The sequence below is a fragment of the Tachypleus tridentatus genome, unplaced genomic scaffold (assembly GCF_004210375.1).
Source record: "Tachypleus tridentatus isolate NWPU-2018 unplaced genomic scaffold, ASM421037v1 Hic_cluster_2, whole genome shotgun sequence".
In the NCBI taxonomy this organism is placed as follows: Eukaryota; Metazoa; Arthropoda; class Merostomata; order Xiphosura; family Limulidae; genus Tachypleus; species Tachypleus tridentatus.
This window is the reverse complement of record NW_027467782.1, coordinates 31131195-31145359: the sequence shown is the minus strand read 5'-3', so window position 1 is coordinate 31145359 and position 14165 is coordinate 31131195. Positions and strand designations below refer to the sequence as shown.

Sequence of the window (14165 nt, the reverse complement as noted above, 5' to 3'; positions counted from 1 at the left end):
TTGCTATAGATTGCTCATTTGTGACTGTGTTTTTTTTTTGTATTTAGTAAATAAATTAAAAAAATTCTTTTGAAATTATGTATTTTATTTAGTTCAGAGTAACAAACACTGGTAAAACAATATATTTGCAAAAATGGCTCGTTTGGGTTGAGAAAATATTTTACATAGAAGAGCGAACCTGACGATGACCGAAGAATGTCGAAACGTTGTTCGCTCTTCTATGTAAATTATTTTCTCAACCCAAACGAGCCGTTTTTGCATATATATTTCTCTACAAGTGGGTTTTCTCGACATCACTGGTAAAACAACATTTAACATGCACAAACAGTAAGCAGAAAAAGCCTCTCTTTAAGGACTAGTTTATATCATTTTTATGACACTTATTGTAATAGTTTTGAAGCTGTTGCAGCCTTTGCTTTCATGAGAATGTCTCTGGATGCTTGGGAGTTATAACAACAAACGAGAAATACTCATCTACGCGAGCGCTGATTGGCTGACAAGCACTGATGACGTAACTATGGATTCCTCCACGTTTCCAGTATGAAGAAGCACCGCTCTCAAACTATTGGTAGACGTCGGACATACAAATATTTTTTTATTATTTCCAGCACAAACATGATTATCGCAATTAGCCATTTGGACTATGTCTTTTATTTATTGTCAAAATTTATTTGTATCTCACTAGAAATTTTCTTTTCACCCCTTTCAAGCCCTGTCGGAACAATTTATCACTTTTTTATATAGGTCTATATAATATATAATAATTTGGGAGTTGCAACAAGTCGTAATATTTGTTTGTATGAGAGTATAGTTGTAATGTATACACCAAAATCGTAATGATTACGCTCAAATCGTAATGGTTGGCATCTCTGTAGAAGTAGCCATAATGGTGGACGTATAAAAAGTGAAATAATTACTATAGCAGTGCATGGAGGAAAATTTGACATAATGAGACAACTGAGAAATGGTTAAACATGTATGGTTTTGATGACACAAAATCTTTGAAATATAGGATTACAGGCTATTTAATAGGAATATAGTACAAAAGAGGCAGAGGAATGACATAATATGCAAAATATGAGCTAGACAACAGCAAGGGGATTAAATCCATTTGGGTTTCTATTTATCATAATAAAGGACAAAGAAATTTAGTGAGAATTTGTTACAGTCTATTAAATTATACGTCACGAGCAAAAAGAAAACTGGTGAAACAAGCGTAGGCATTAAAGTAAACGTACAACGATAAATCAGTTGTACCTCATTCCTAAGACATTTTAAAATTGACGTCAGACAATTTTTGCTGATATATGTATATATATATATATACACACACATAAAATACAATGCACTGTTAAAACATTGTACAGTTTCAAATATCTCGACAGTTAATACAAACAACCGTATGAGACTAAATTTACACAGCACGTGAATGTGCTCAGACACAAATGTTATCTTATTGTCATAACATAATTAATAATCATACGATCTAGGTGTTTTTCAAAAGTTGGAACAGGCTCACTAACCATCTTGGGTTTGTTAACAAATTTTCCCCTGGCCAAATCGTTTCCAAACAATAATGACATACTATTAATTGGCATAGTAGGTCTCACTACACCCACAACTCGAAACTAGGTCTGATGTTAAATAAATGTTATGAAGAGGAACATTATCAAAGCTACCTTCAATATCCTGAGTGACGATAGACCAGCAATGGCAGGACTCGAACCTAAAGTTAATATGCTCTCTAACAATTGTAGTTGAGTCGCTCTAGTACCACGTAAAATACGTACGGGTAGGAGATTAGCAGTGTCGTTTATGAAATTACAGAACCAACAGCCACAAAAAGTTTGAATTCCTCCCTAACTACGTTAGCCCTTAAGTTTTTGTCCAATCTGCTAGAAGATTTCGTACTACAGGAACTGCATTTTTAATAGTATCCTCAACTTTAGGAGTACAGGTTTCTGCTTAGCTGGCAGAACTTTCTTTTTATGAAAAGTGGTTTCATGAGTTAAAGTTTACTCATTGGAAAGAGCAGCTGCTTTCATGTAATGTCATTAACTTTATTTTTGTGGAAATAAGTTTTGACATCGTAACTTGTACAGCATTTAAATTTCTAAATTATGCATAATTAACTTAATTTATCAAAACTAGTGTCAATATGCATAGAATTACAACACTTATCAAAATAAACCTCTTTTTCATGGGCGAATTGCATATGTGTTTGACCATCAAGATTGAAGTAACCTCGAAACTTTTGGCGATAAGATTCTGGAACTAGGTCATATACTTAGAGGATAACTGCTTTAGTATTATCATAATCTGTGCAATCTTCCAGAAAGAGAGCTCCTTGTGTGTGTGTGCGTTTTCTTATAGCAAAGCCACATCTGGCTGTCTGTTTTACCAGTGAAAACACTGCAGCAATAATGGCCATTTATCGCTAGGCCAGTCCATGATTTAAGCAACTTTCTCCAAATGTTCTAAATATTTATCAGCTTAATTTTCATGAAATTGTGGTATCTTAATATGCCGACTAAATTCAGAGTTCTCATTTTGCCTTTGTCAACTGAAGTTGAGTCTAAAATTTATTTCTTTTGCCCTATTTATTTTCTGGCTTTCATATAGTTCTGTTCAGCCTCGAGATGTTTACTTTCCATTTCGATACGGGTTACCTCTTTCTGGGCTTCTTTCTTGTCTTAATTAATGCTGACTTTTCTAAACTAGCCTCACACCCTTTTTATTTACTGTTCTATGTTTAAAAAAACAACAGTTTAAGAACTTATTTGTAAACAGTAATAAAAAATGTTGATCTACGAAAACACAGCCAAGACCGAACATTTTGTGAAGGTCAGTTTTATAAGTCTCCCATTGGTACAGCGGCAAGTTTACGGTATACAACGCTAAAACTAGGGATTCGATTCCTTTCGGTAGGCTCAGCGGATAGCTCGATGTGGCTTTGCTATAGGAAAACACTTAAGAATAGTAAAACTTTTGAGTACGTAAGTCTTGTAATATTTACTGTTAATGTGCAAACTTTCGTGAACATATACATAATAAATAAAAAATTATAGCATGAACACTATAAGCAGAACGAAATGGTTATAAGGTCAATCTCCGTGATCGAACCCCTGCTGAAAGAGTTAATGAAATCATAATTATGGGTGATTTAATTTCAGGCATGTAGATCGGGAGAGACTAGAATTAATCCGTTAGGGAGATACGTTTTTTGAAAACTGTTAAAGATACTTTTATTCATAAATTAACCTAGGAACCTTCTAGAAACAATGCTACATTGAAGCCACAGATTATTTTTCAACTTTAAGGTATGGGCTTGTTATAAGAGTGACAGTCAAGCCCTTAACGTGTTTGGTGAGTTGAAGAATACTATTGAATGACAACTTCCCCCCCCTGATGGTATATTGGCTTTACTGTTGAGTACAAGCACAACTATTGTGTTGTTTAGTTAACATAATTTTATAAATGATTACTTTTGAAACAACATATTTTTGACATTACAGTGGTTTGACGAATTCCAAGTGAACAAAAGAAGTCTTATTTCAGTTTCTAAGTTCTCGGTCTATTATTTTATCCAATGCTTAGTAGGATTGACCACGACTTTATGATGCTCTCTACAACTGAAAGGACAAGCATGTTTGGTAGGATGGTGATTTGAACTCGCAACTGTCAGACTGCAAGTCATGCACCGTAATCATCTGTGCATGTTAGGCCTTGTCAGTTGGATTCTGAAGTTATTAAACGAGCGTGCACGAATGCTTCAGAGGAAATGAGTATTATTTGAAGCTTTATAAACAATTGTGATACACAACATTGAACCAAGTTTTGTCATATGTGTGGGTTTACATTCATTTGACTTGTTTGGAATATATTATTCTTAAAATGATTGAATTTTGTTATGTCCATTTATTGTTCAAATTCATCACCAACTACAGAGTATTCAGTCCCATGAACCTGACAATCCATTGTAATACAAAAAAAGTGAGGAAGGATGATTAAATATATAAGAAAACAGTTTCTATTTACAAAAAAATCTTCGAAAGTATCTTCTGAAGTTTGCATTCAACCTAAATAACAATCGCATACTGCATAAGCAATATATATATAACATATCTAAATCAGCTGTTACTAACATACGAAGAATGACGAAACCTGAATGATATAATACCTTGACTAATTTTAATATTCGAATGGTGAGGCTGTGCTACTTCAGGTAGTTTATAAAAATGTTCATTTCTGCTAAGTTATCAACAGTAAGTTAAATAATTCTGAAATGTTTATACAGTATATGATGACATACTTGTTCTTATTCTAATAGACATTTTAACAATGTTAAATACACACAAAAATACAGCACACAGAATGGACACTTTCAGTTCAAGACTGTTTGTTTTGGAATTAGGCATAAAGCTCACCATGGTCATTACGGCAATCGAAAATCCGGTTTCTCGTGTTATGAATTCCAAGACATGCCACTGTGCTACTGGGAGACAATTCAAGAGAGAGAATTACAGCTTTATATTAGAAACAATCTTAAAAAGACCTTAGTGAACTGATATTAAGCTATGCAATTTGTCTGAGTATACGAAAGTGTATTGTTAAATTTTCTCCCCCCCTCACACCAACCTAAGTATATGAAGAATTTTTAGACAAACACGATGTTAAAAACCTTAGATAATAAATTTTTGGTCTGATGTGATTTCTTTATTCAGAAACAAGCACCGAGCTTCAAAAGCAAAGGTGGATGAGACTTGGCCCGTAGAGGGATTTTACAATTATGCTAGGCCGGGATCTGTACAGAATGTGAGTACTAGTTATTAATTTTATATGTTAGACTCTAACAATAATGGATGATCTCTAACTAGAATAAAACAATGATCTTAATATCGAGAGGTTGATACATCACAATATTGTTACAGTCAAATAATGTCTGATGGTCAAACACAGTTCCTATTGGAAAAGTTTCTATTGTAAGACAGTTGTGTAAAGTAATTATTCAGAATTATCTTAGTAAAGTGTACTCAACCCTCTTTATACTCTAAATTTTTGTTTATAATGTACTGAACCCTCAGTTTACTCAGATGTTTGGTTTACAGTGTACCCAACTTTTTGCAACTAATGGATTTGATGACCCCCATTGGTAACTCTCAGATTAATTATATAATCTCTGCATTTTAGATTTATGGAAACGATTTTTTTCTAATTGTGTATAGAAATGACCATGCTCTTAATTTCACCTGAAAAGATGATCAGAGAAATTTCAAAACGTAAATATTATTTGTCTTAATTCGAGGCTTTTTCTTATGTGGATGAGTTTGTGTTCCCAAATGCATTTGAAAACGTTATGAGAAAAGTAAATGTCATGAATAAAACAAATGTACTTTCTTCTATAAGATTACACACACAGGTGCTGACTTTCACACACATGCAGTTATATCTAATATTTCATTGTTCACCAACAAAATTAGGTTTATGATAAAGTTTATTTGGAATTTGTGGAAGCAATTGGTGTATCAAAATAGTTTAAAAACACATCACTATACTTTGCTGACCGTTTTCCAATTTAAATCTTATAAATTTAAATAAACTTGCAATGAAGAATGTGGCAAGTTTAGCCTTTTTATTGGTGTTGTTGGGATAATTCTGATGTGTAGAAATAACGAGTAATGTCGTTTGTAATGTCAGAGTATAGACATCTCAAATGTAGGAATTGACCCTGAAAGGTAGTGTTTGTACAAATCAAATGTAGGAATTGACCCTTAAAGGTAGTGTTTGTACCAAGAAAGATAGAAATAATTAAAATGTAAATAGAAAGAGCTCTCAGTGCATTTGTAATGTACGTTAGCAGCAAATGTAGATCTGGAAATGCCAGTAATGATGCCTAAAAAAGATCTGTATATTTAAGAGACTGAGAAAAAACAAAATGAGATCATCTTTTACAAACCATTCAATGACGATCTCACTCTCTGTTTAAAGAAATTCAACACAGAGTATAGAAGAAATTAACAAATCTTGGTAACAGCTTTTAATATGTGTTACTTGTGTTCAACAGGAAGCAATGCTTAGAAGTGGTGGCAACTGTGTGTCTCATGTTTGTTTAGGTTTTGAACCAGCTGTTTACTATGTATGAATTTTGTTGAAAATAATTAACGTTTAGTTTTGGTATCAGCTGTTTAACTCCAAGATTGTATAACATGAACCAATGTTTAACCTTGAAAGAAACTGTTTAACATATTCCTAGACTTTTCAACAGGCAACTGTTAATGTTACATCACTTTTAATCTTGATGATAACACAATTTCTGACTTGTTCAACAGGAACTGATATAGAAATATATAATTTTTTAATCCTGTTAACAGATGGATAGGGTTATTTAGTATGCTTCAACATAGTTTAACAGGAACTAACATAAGAATGCTAAGCTGTTGTTAACAAATAGTTACAGACACTATTATTTCTTTCGATATGACATACATACAGATTTCTTTTGATCTCTCCTTTCATTAAACAACAATGATGTCAGTACTATTACAAAACCATTCTTAGATACATTGTAATGTTTTTTACAATTACTGATGTTGTGAAAATTGGATGATATCTCTTCTTACTAAAGAATGAGAAAATAACTTTTTTGAAATGTTATACAGTTGGCATACTGGCAGCTGCTTGAATTATGCAATTACTTACTGCCTCCATGCAGTTGTTAACAGATGGAAGACTGAGGACTGCAGGACCAAGTTCCTAAAGAGTGGTAAAAAAGTCAGTCAATCTGGTCCAACTTCCACCATGGCACTTAAGTAAGAGGGCACTGACCACAGCCATTCTCTCTTAAAACAATGGGTAGTTTCACTGTACCACTTACCATTGTCATCTCTCCAAGAAAAGTGAAGGGGAACAGATAGATACGTGGATCCACAGCAGTAAAAGACTGACTAGGTGCATGGAAATAGGGAAAAGAACCACTACTGAAGAGAGATAGGTTGTGATCTGAGAACATATTTTCAATGGAACAATCCCTCATGTATATATTAGTACTACTCCACAGGGGAGTGTCTGTTAAAATCCCCAAAATGAAAAAATAGAGATGGCAACTGTTCTGTAACACCATCATAGTGTGACTGATTGTCTCTCAGGAAGACAAGAGAACAAACAATGATGGTATTCTACTTACAGTTGATTGTTGGTGTGTGTGTGTATATTGGTCTACATGCCTTATCCACAATCTTGTGGTTACAAATGAGTTATAGAATCTGTACTGTTGAGGGTGAGAAAGTATATAGTTCATTGCACTTACATTTATTTATACATGACTAATGCTTGAACCTGTTGTTCCATTTTCACACATTCTACTTTCATTCCCACCTTCCTGTGTAAAGAACATACCTGTTCCAGAAGTACCCCATTTATGGGCTTTATTCATCTCAGAGTACATCTGTTCATTCTGGATAGTTAGTTATTCTGCTGTGCTTCTTAACTGACCCTTTTACCTTTATAGAGTGAAGATAATACCACATCAGAAGTTATTTTTTGACATCAAAATATAACAAAAATATTTTTCAGCAAAGCTTAGAGTGCAAAGAGTAATTGAGATAGCTTTGTGTGATAGGAGATAGATACCTATCAAAAATACATTTTAAATGTAAAAGTGTTAACGTTTGTATCTCAGCACAAGAGATTTGCATGTTTAACTGGTTGGTGAAATAAGTAAGAGCTTCAAATTTTTTACACTGAGAATTAAAACTATTATATGAATTTTTGTCTTTGCAGAATATTGCTATTGAGATTCTGATAATCTTACGTCAATCATTTGACATATTTTATTTAATGATCCTAGAAATAAAGACAAAATAAAAAAAAAAAAAATGGCTGTTCCAAAACAACAACAACCAACTTAAAGACATTTTATGAGCCATTATGGCGAGGCTAAAATTTAAACTTTTCTTTGAAGTTGGCTTCCCATTTTCCGTATCTTGTTGAACAACGTGATCAAATTTAATAAGTCAAGGATTATAACTACTGTTATTCCAGGGGGATGGGGGGACTATACAATTTCCAACAAGATAATATACAACTCTCCTCCCATATAGTGAATACGGTGTTAAAATAGACTCTCAGTGGTGGGAAAGATTTTCAGTAACTTCTCGTAATGCCGTCTCACTCGCATGTGTGTGTTACCAAATATTAACGTGGTGAACCCCAAACCACGTGTAAAGTTACCAGCATTTAGAAACTGATTACCTTTACTGTAAAGATATTTGAACGTATTATATAAATTTTATTCTCTTTCAACATAACTCCAGTTACGACAGAAAGTGTTCGTATCCCTTGCGTCCCGAGTAGTTTTTTGCTCATAACTTAAAAAGTATCACGATAAGGCTTATAGAAAGATAATATATTACAAATATTATACCAATACACATCTACATAAATTATTTTGTGAATTAAACGACAAATAAACTGATTGAGGTATGTAAGAAAGCATATAGATAAACCCTTCACCTATTGGAAGAGGAATATTAAAGGGAATACTTTTAAATTAAGTAGCAAAACTATGCACTTATACACACCTGAAACAGTATATCGCATCATGTGAATATGATATATGGTATATATAATGTGGTGTAAATCTTGACACCTAACGAACAACAGCACTGTCAAAGTTATTTGTTAACTCTACACTGGTTACTTAACCGTCGTTTCGTTGAATGTAGCCAACAGTAACATTTTTATTTGATGTAAATAAGAGTTGCAACAAAACTAGCAATATAATTCAACAATAATAATTTCTATTATTTAAGTGTTTATTCGTTTTTTATTTTAGAAAACTTAGCTTAAAGCATAATAAAATTTTTCACCTGTTCTATTCGAGAAATTACTTCTCCCCATAAAAAAAGAAAAAAATTAGATACCGTGAATTATACACTTTTGAATTCGTGGGACATTATTTAACATGTGTTATTATTTTTGTAATAATTTCTTAATTATTTATAATTTACATGCTTGTTAATTGTTAATCGTTGTTTATTTCCAGTTGGATGCGTTGTCCCACTCAAGCACTTTATTGGAATGGAGAGCTCAGCAAAGTATGTTGGTTAAATATTTTCGTTGCAAGAAGTTATTATTAAGAAAGTGAAGCACCCGCTTCAAAGACGCCCGCAGAAATTTATCACTCTAAATATCAGTATAGTGATATTGTGAATTGAATAGAAACTCACGTAAATATGCTGAATGAAGAAAGAAAGAATTGTGTTTCTAATATGGCAGGGAGGAAATGCCCTTCTTGACCCCTCCATTGCAGACGCCAATGACATGCCTTACCTCACGCCCATTATATCATGATTTATGTTATTCACGTGTTCCAAATACTATTATACTCTATCTTTCCGGATATTAAAAATTCAGATCTTTTAATTGTCTGAGTTAATGTACTCTGATTTTACATTCCGAAGTACAGAGACCTTGATTTTAGTCGCCACAGTGTACAGATTCTGAATTTAGTTTCCGGAATGTATAGGATAAGAGTTTGACGTGTGTGTATATCTAGTAATATGAACAGGTGGTTAGGGCGCTCGACTCGTAATATGAGGATCGCGGGTTCAAATCCCCGTCATATCAAATATGCTTGTCCTTTCAGCCATAGGGGCGTTATAATGTGACGGTCAATCCCATTATTCGTTGGTAAAAGAGTAGCCCAAGACTTAGCTGTGGGTAATGATGACTAGTTGCCTTCTTTCTCGTCTTACACTGCTAAATTAGGGATGGCTAGCGCAGAAAGCCCTCGTGTAGCGTTGCGCGAAATTCAAAATCAAACAAATCTGCTTTAATAAATATAGTTTCTTGTGCTTCCTTACCCCCTTGTGATTGAATTAAGAGACGAGGCACGTACATTAAATTTGTCTGTTGTAGTTCTTTCTTATTATTTCTATTAATGAATAAATAATAAAAATCTTCATTTTGCATTCTTACGCTATTGACACTACCCTAACCGCCCTACACTGTGCGAAATGCTGGACTAGATTATAAAAATCGCAAAACGATAAGAATTTGAAAATATAGAGCTATTAAAGACACTGTTCTTTTATCTAGGAGATTACGGAACTCAATTAGAACAACTGAGGCGAAACCGTACGGAGGAAATACAAGAACTGAATTCGAAGCTGACAGCAACGCACAAAGAAGAGACCGAAACGTGTAAGTTTTCTTCCAAATTGTCACATTAAAGTCATTCTCAGTATGAGATAAACCTAATGTCTGTTACGAACATTTAGATGGATAACAGACCTAACCGTTAATTTTGAGTTTATAGCATATTTTAGGAGAGTTAGAGCTAACAAAATGAAACAAAGATCATACAATGGATTGTCTCTATTCTGCCCACTGACTCACAATTTGTGAGCCATGGTTTAAATCTCAATCATCGAACATGCTTGTGCTTTCCACTATGTGTTCGATATAAAGAGACAATCAATTGCACTATCCGTTGGTGAAAGAGTTATCCAAGAATTAGTTGTGGTTAGTATAGATCTATTTGCTTCTTCTGTTTTCGTTACTACAAATCTTGTAAGCTTAATATCTTACAGTAAATGGAATTACAGGTTCTTTAAGGCACTTTATTTCGGTTGAAGTAAAATGTGTGTAAACAGCAACAACTATTATTTATTTTAGTGGCCTTTAACCACCAGGAAGAATTTAGAAAATTACGAGCTGAGTATGACAAAGAGGTGAGTTTAATAACACTTTCAGAGTTACTGATTTCTCGTTACCAATCATAATGAAATTCTTAAACTTATTCGTTTTCTTAAATTTTCATCTGATACTTCACTGGTCGAGTACAACAGATGTTAATCTAAAAACATTTGTAGAACACAAGTTTAAGTATTTAGGCTTAATTGAATGAAGTGAGCTTGATTATTTAGGCTTAAGTTAATGAAGTAGGTTTGATAGATGTAACTTCTGTATGTGCTTCGTTTTAATTCCCGTCACACCAAACATGCTCGCTCTTTCAACCATGTGGGCGTTATTATGTTTCGGTTAATGTCACTATTCGTTGGTAAAAGAGTAGCTCAAGAGTTGGCGGTGGACGGTGGTGACTAGCTGCCTTCCCTCTTGTCTTACACTGCTAAATTAGGGATGATTAGCACAGATAGCTCTCGTGTAGCTTTGCGCAAAATTCAAAACAAACCAAATCATTATTAATTAATTGCATTGAATTCATATTTGTGAAATTTGGTTTGTTTTTTTCGTAATATGATTTAATCGTTCAAAATTTAATTTAATTTGTTCAAAAAAAAGTTTTTCTTTGGATACCGCAATTTCGTCTTTACTTTCAAACACTAAGATATATAAAGAAGGAACTTTGTCTCAGTTAAAGTATTAGCCTGGTATAAGAGCTGTTTCTTAGACCATATTCTAATAATGATACAAAATAAGAAGAGAACTTATGAATTATGACTCGATTTTAATTTATATTTGAGAGTTTATTTAGTTTTATCGTTTTAGTTCCAAGCAAGTTGACTTAATGAAAGAACCGCGGTCTAAAGTTGTAAACTTAGTCTCAAAAATTGGTTATGTCTGGCGTGGCCAGGTGGTTAAGGCTCTCGACTAGTAATCCGAGGGTCGTGAATTCGAATTCTCGTCACACCAAACACGCTCGCCCTGTCAGCCGTGGGAGCGTTATAATGTGAATGCCATTCCCATTATTCGTTGGTAAAGAGTAGCCAAAGAGTTGGCGGTGGATGGTGAAGACTAGCTGTCTTCCCTCCAGTCTTACAGTGCTAAAGTAGAGACAAGCAGCGCAGATAACTCTCGTGTAGCTTTGTGCGAAATTAGAAAAGAAAAGGTGGTTACCATAACACTTTAGTGGCGTCATCTCTTGTTTTAAAATAACAAACAACAAAATATATTATTTATGCTTAAAACACTTGATAGCAGTTTAAATGAATTGCATTTCATATTTTCCTGAAGATTGAAGACTTGAAAAATATCCATGCACAGTCCGTCAAAGATGTCCAGAACGAAAACATTCAAAAAGTTGCATCTTTGAAAGAACTACACAATCGTGAAATTGAAGGTAACCTTTGTTGATATTCAAACATAAAAAACTTATGTGCAATTAAACTCATAAAGCATTGTTATTGTGAATTAAAGGATGAAATACTATAGATCTACATCTCATAATGTTGTTTTTCCTTTGAAATTCTACTCTCTTTACAAATAGAAAAGGAAGAATATATTAGGTTAACATATCTAAAGCACCGCTTTAAAAATAGAAATATCAGTACAGGTAGGAAACCTTTATGCGTCATTGTGTTAATTTATTGGTACATATTTATGTTCATGATGGAGACTTTTCAGATCAAAAGTTAAAAGACATAAAGAATATTTCATGTATCCAAATAACGAAACACATTTCAGATTTCTAAAAGTATTTGGAAATAAAACATTAATTAGCGAGTTCGGCAGCATAATAAAGAGTAATAAGTTCACTGAATATCACCTAGTGGTTATTAAATGAACCGAAATGGTTATTTTTTTTGGGGGGGGCAGATTTGCTTTCTTATTCAGTAACGCCTAATTGTTGTTGTTGACTGTTATTTTTATTTTAAAATTACTTCACAAGAATAGTAAATTTTATTTAATGTCTGTGATAAATAAGTACTTATTATTATTCATGGGATCCTATTATTTCATTCTTATTTTCGTCTCCATTTAGGGGTTTCTTTTATTCATCTGTTGCTGACATTCACAGGTTCCTGATGTGTTTATGTTGACTTTATTTTCATTCATTGGTTTTTGATGTTTATATGTGGAATCTTTATTCATTCATTGGTTTCCAATATTTCTTGAAGGAGCTGGGTCATGTGACTGTCAGTAAGACGACTGCGGAATTTCGATTTTATGCGAATTAATTTCGAGAAAACCATCTCGCAAGTATATGTTGATCGAATATGCACGCCTGACGGTAAGCATTTTCAAGGAGCTGAGGAAAAGTTTTTTTGAGGCATGCGTCGCCAAAAATCGATGAGAGAATTTCCATGGAAGGCAGTCTTGAGCGAAATATCTGCCTGCAGGTCAATCAGCTCTAGCTGGTATTGTGCGGGTGCATCACTCGGGTTGCATTGAAAAGGTGCGAAGAAAAAATGCAGTTCCTCTATTGATGTCTTGAAATCCTTGAAGCGATGATCGAATTCAACCTTGAGATCCACAAGTACTTCTGTATATGAAAACGACGAAGCACTAAATTCAGCCAAAGTCGGAAAATGAAGAGTACTGCCGCGCTGAAGCTGAGATATCCACAGCTCTAACTTCGATGTAAATGCAGTAAAGTGGCAAACAACTCGTGACACATTTTATCCTTTCCTTGAAGTTGCAGGTTAAGATGCGCCAAGTGACCTGTTATGTCAACAAAAAAAGCGAGATCTTGAAGCCACTGATTGTCGTTGAGCTGAGGAACATCCTCACCTTTTTCCTGGAGGAAAGTCCGTATTTCTGGGAGTAAAGCATGGAATCTTTTTATGACAGACGATCGGCTCAGCCAGCGCACTGCCGTGAAAATGATGACGTCGCCGTAGTCTGCGTTGATATCAACAAGAAACTGCTTAAACTGGCGATGATTAAGCGCATTCGCACGGATCCAGTTCACGGTCGAGAAAACTATGTCCGTAACATGCTTAAATTTCAGCGATTTTGCAACTAAGTTTTCTTGGTGAACGATACAGTGGTGCCATACAACAGGTTTCAGTTCCTCGGCCTGACGCCATCTTGTAATGTGACCTTGCAGCCCCTCACCGAGGCCAAGCATAGAAGGAGCACCATCGGTTGCTACGCCGACTAACTTCGCTGGATCAAGCTCCGCATCCTTGAGGACAGTCATCATCTGTTGGAAGATCTCAGCACCCTTAGTCGAACCATGAAGAGAGCGAATAGAAAGAAGTTCTTCGGTGATGGTAAAATCAGGCTTAACTCCGCGAATGAAAAAAAAGCGAGCTGCTCGATGTCGGCAATGTCTTTCGTACCGTCAAGGGCAATCGAATAGCAAACGAAATTATTTGATTCACTCATCAATTGTTCTCGTAGGTCGTTTGAAATGCACTCAACCCGTCTGGCCACTGTGTCGTTGCTCAGCTGCAGTTTCGTTGCCTTTTGAGTTGAAG

General features: G+C 34.4%; 2 long non-coding RNA genes across 2 annotated transcripts in view; one reads left to right on the top strand and one right to left on the bottom strand.

Annotated features, from left to right (window-relative positions):
• Positions 1 to 14165, bottom strand: part of LOC143242837 (uncharacterized) — a 186155-nt gene that overhangs the window by 22369 nt on the left and 149621 nt on the right. The window lies entirely within an intron of this gene.
• Positions 10099 to 12082, top strand: LOC143243035 (uncharacterized). The gene is made up of 3 exons (XR_013023792.1): positions 10099 to 10203; positions 10678 to 10733; positions 11977 to 12082. It is a non-coding gene; the product is annotated as an uncharacterized LOC143243035 (long non-coding RNA).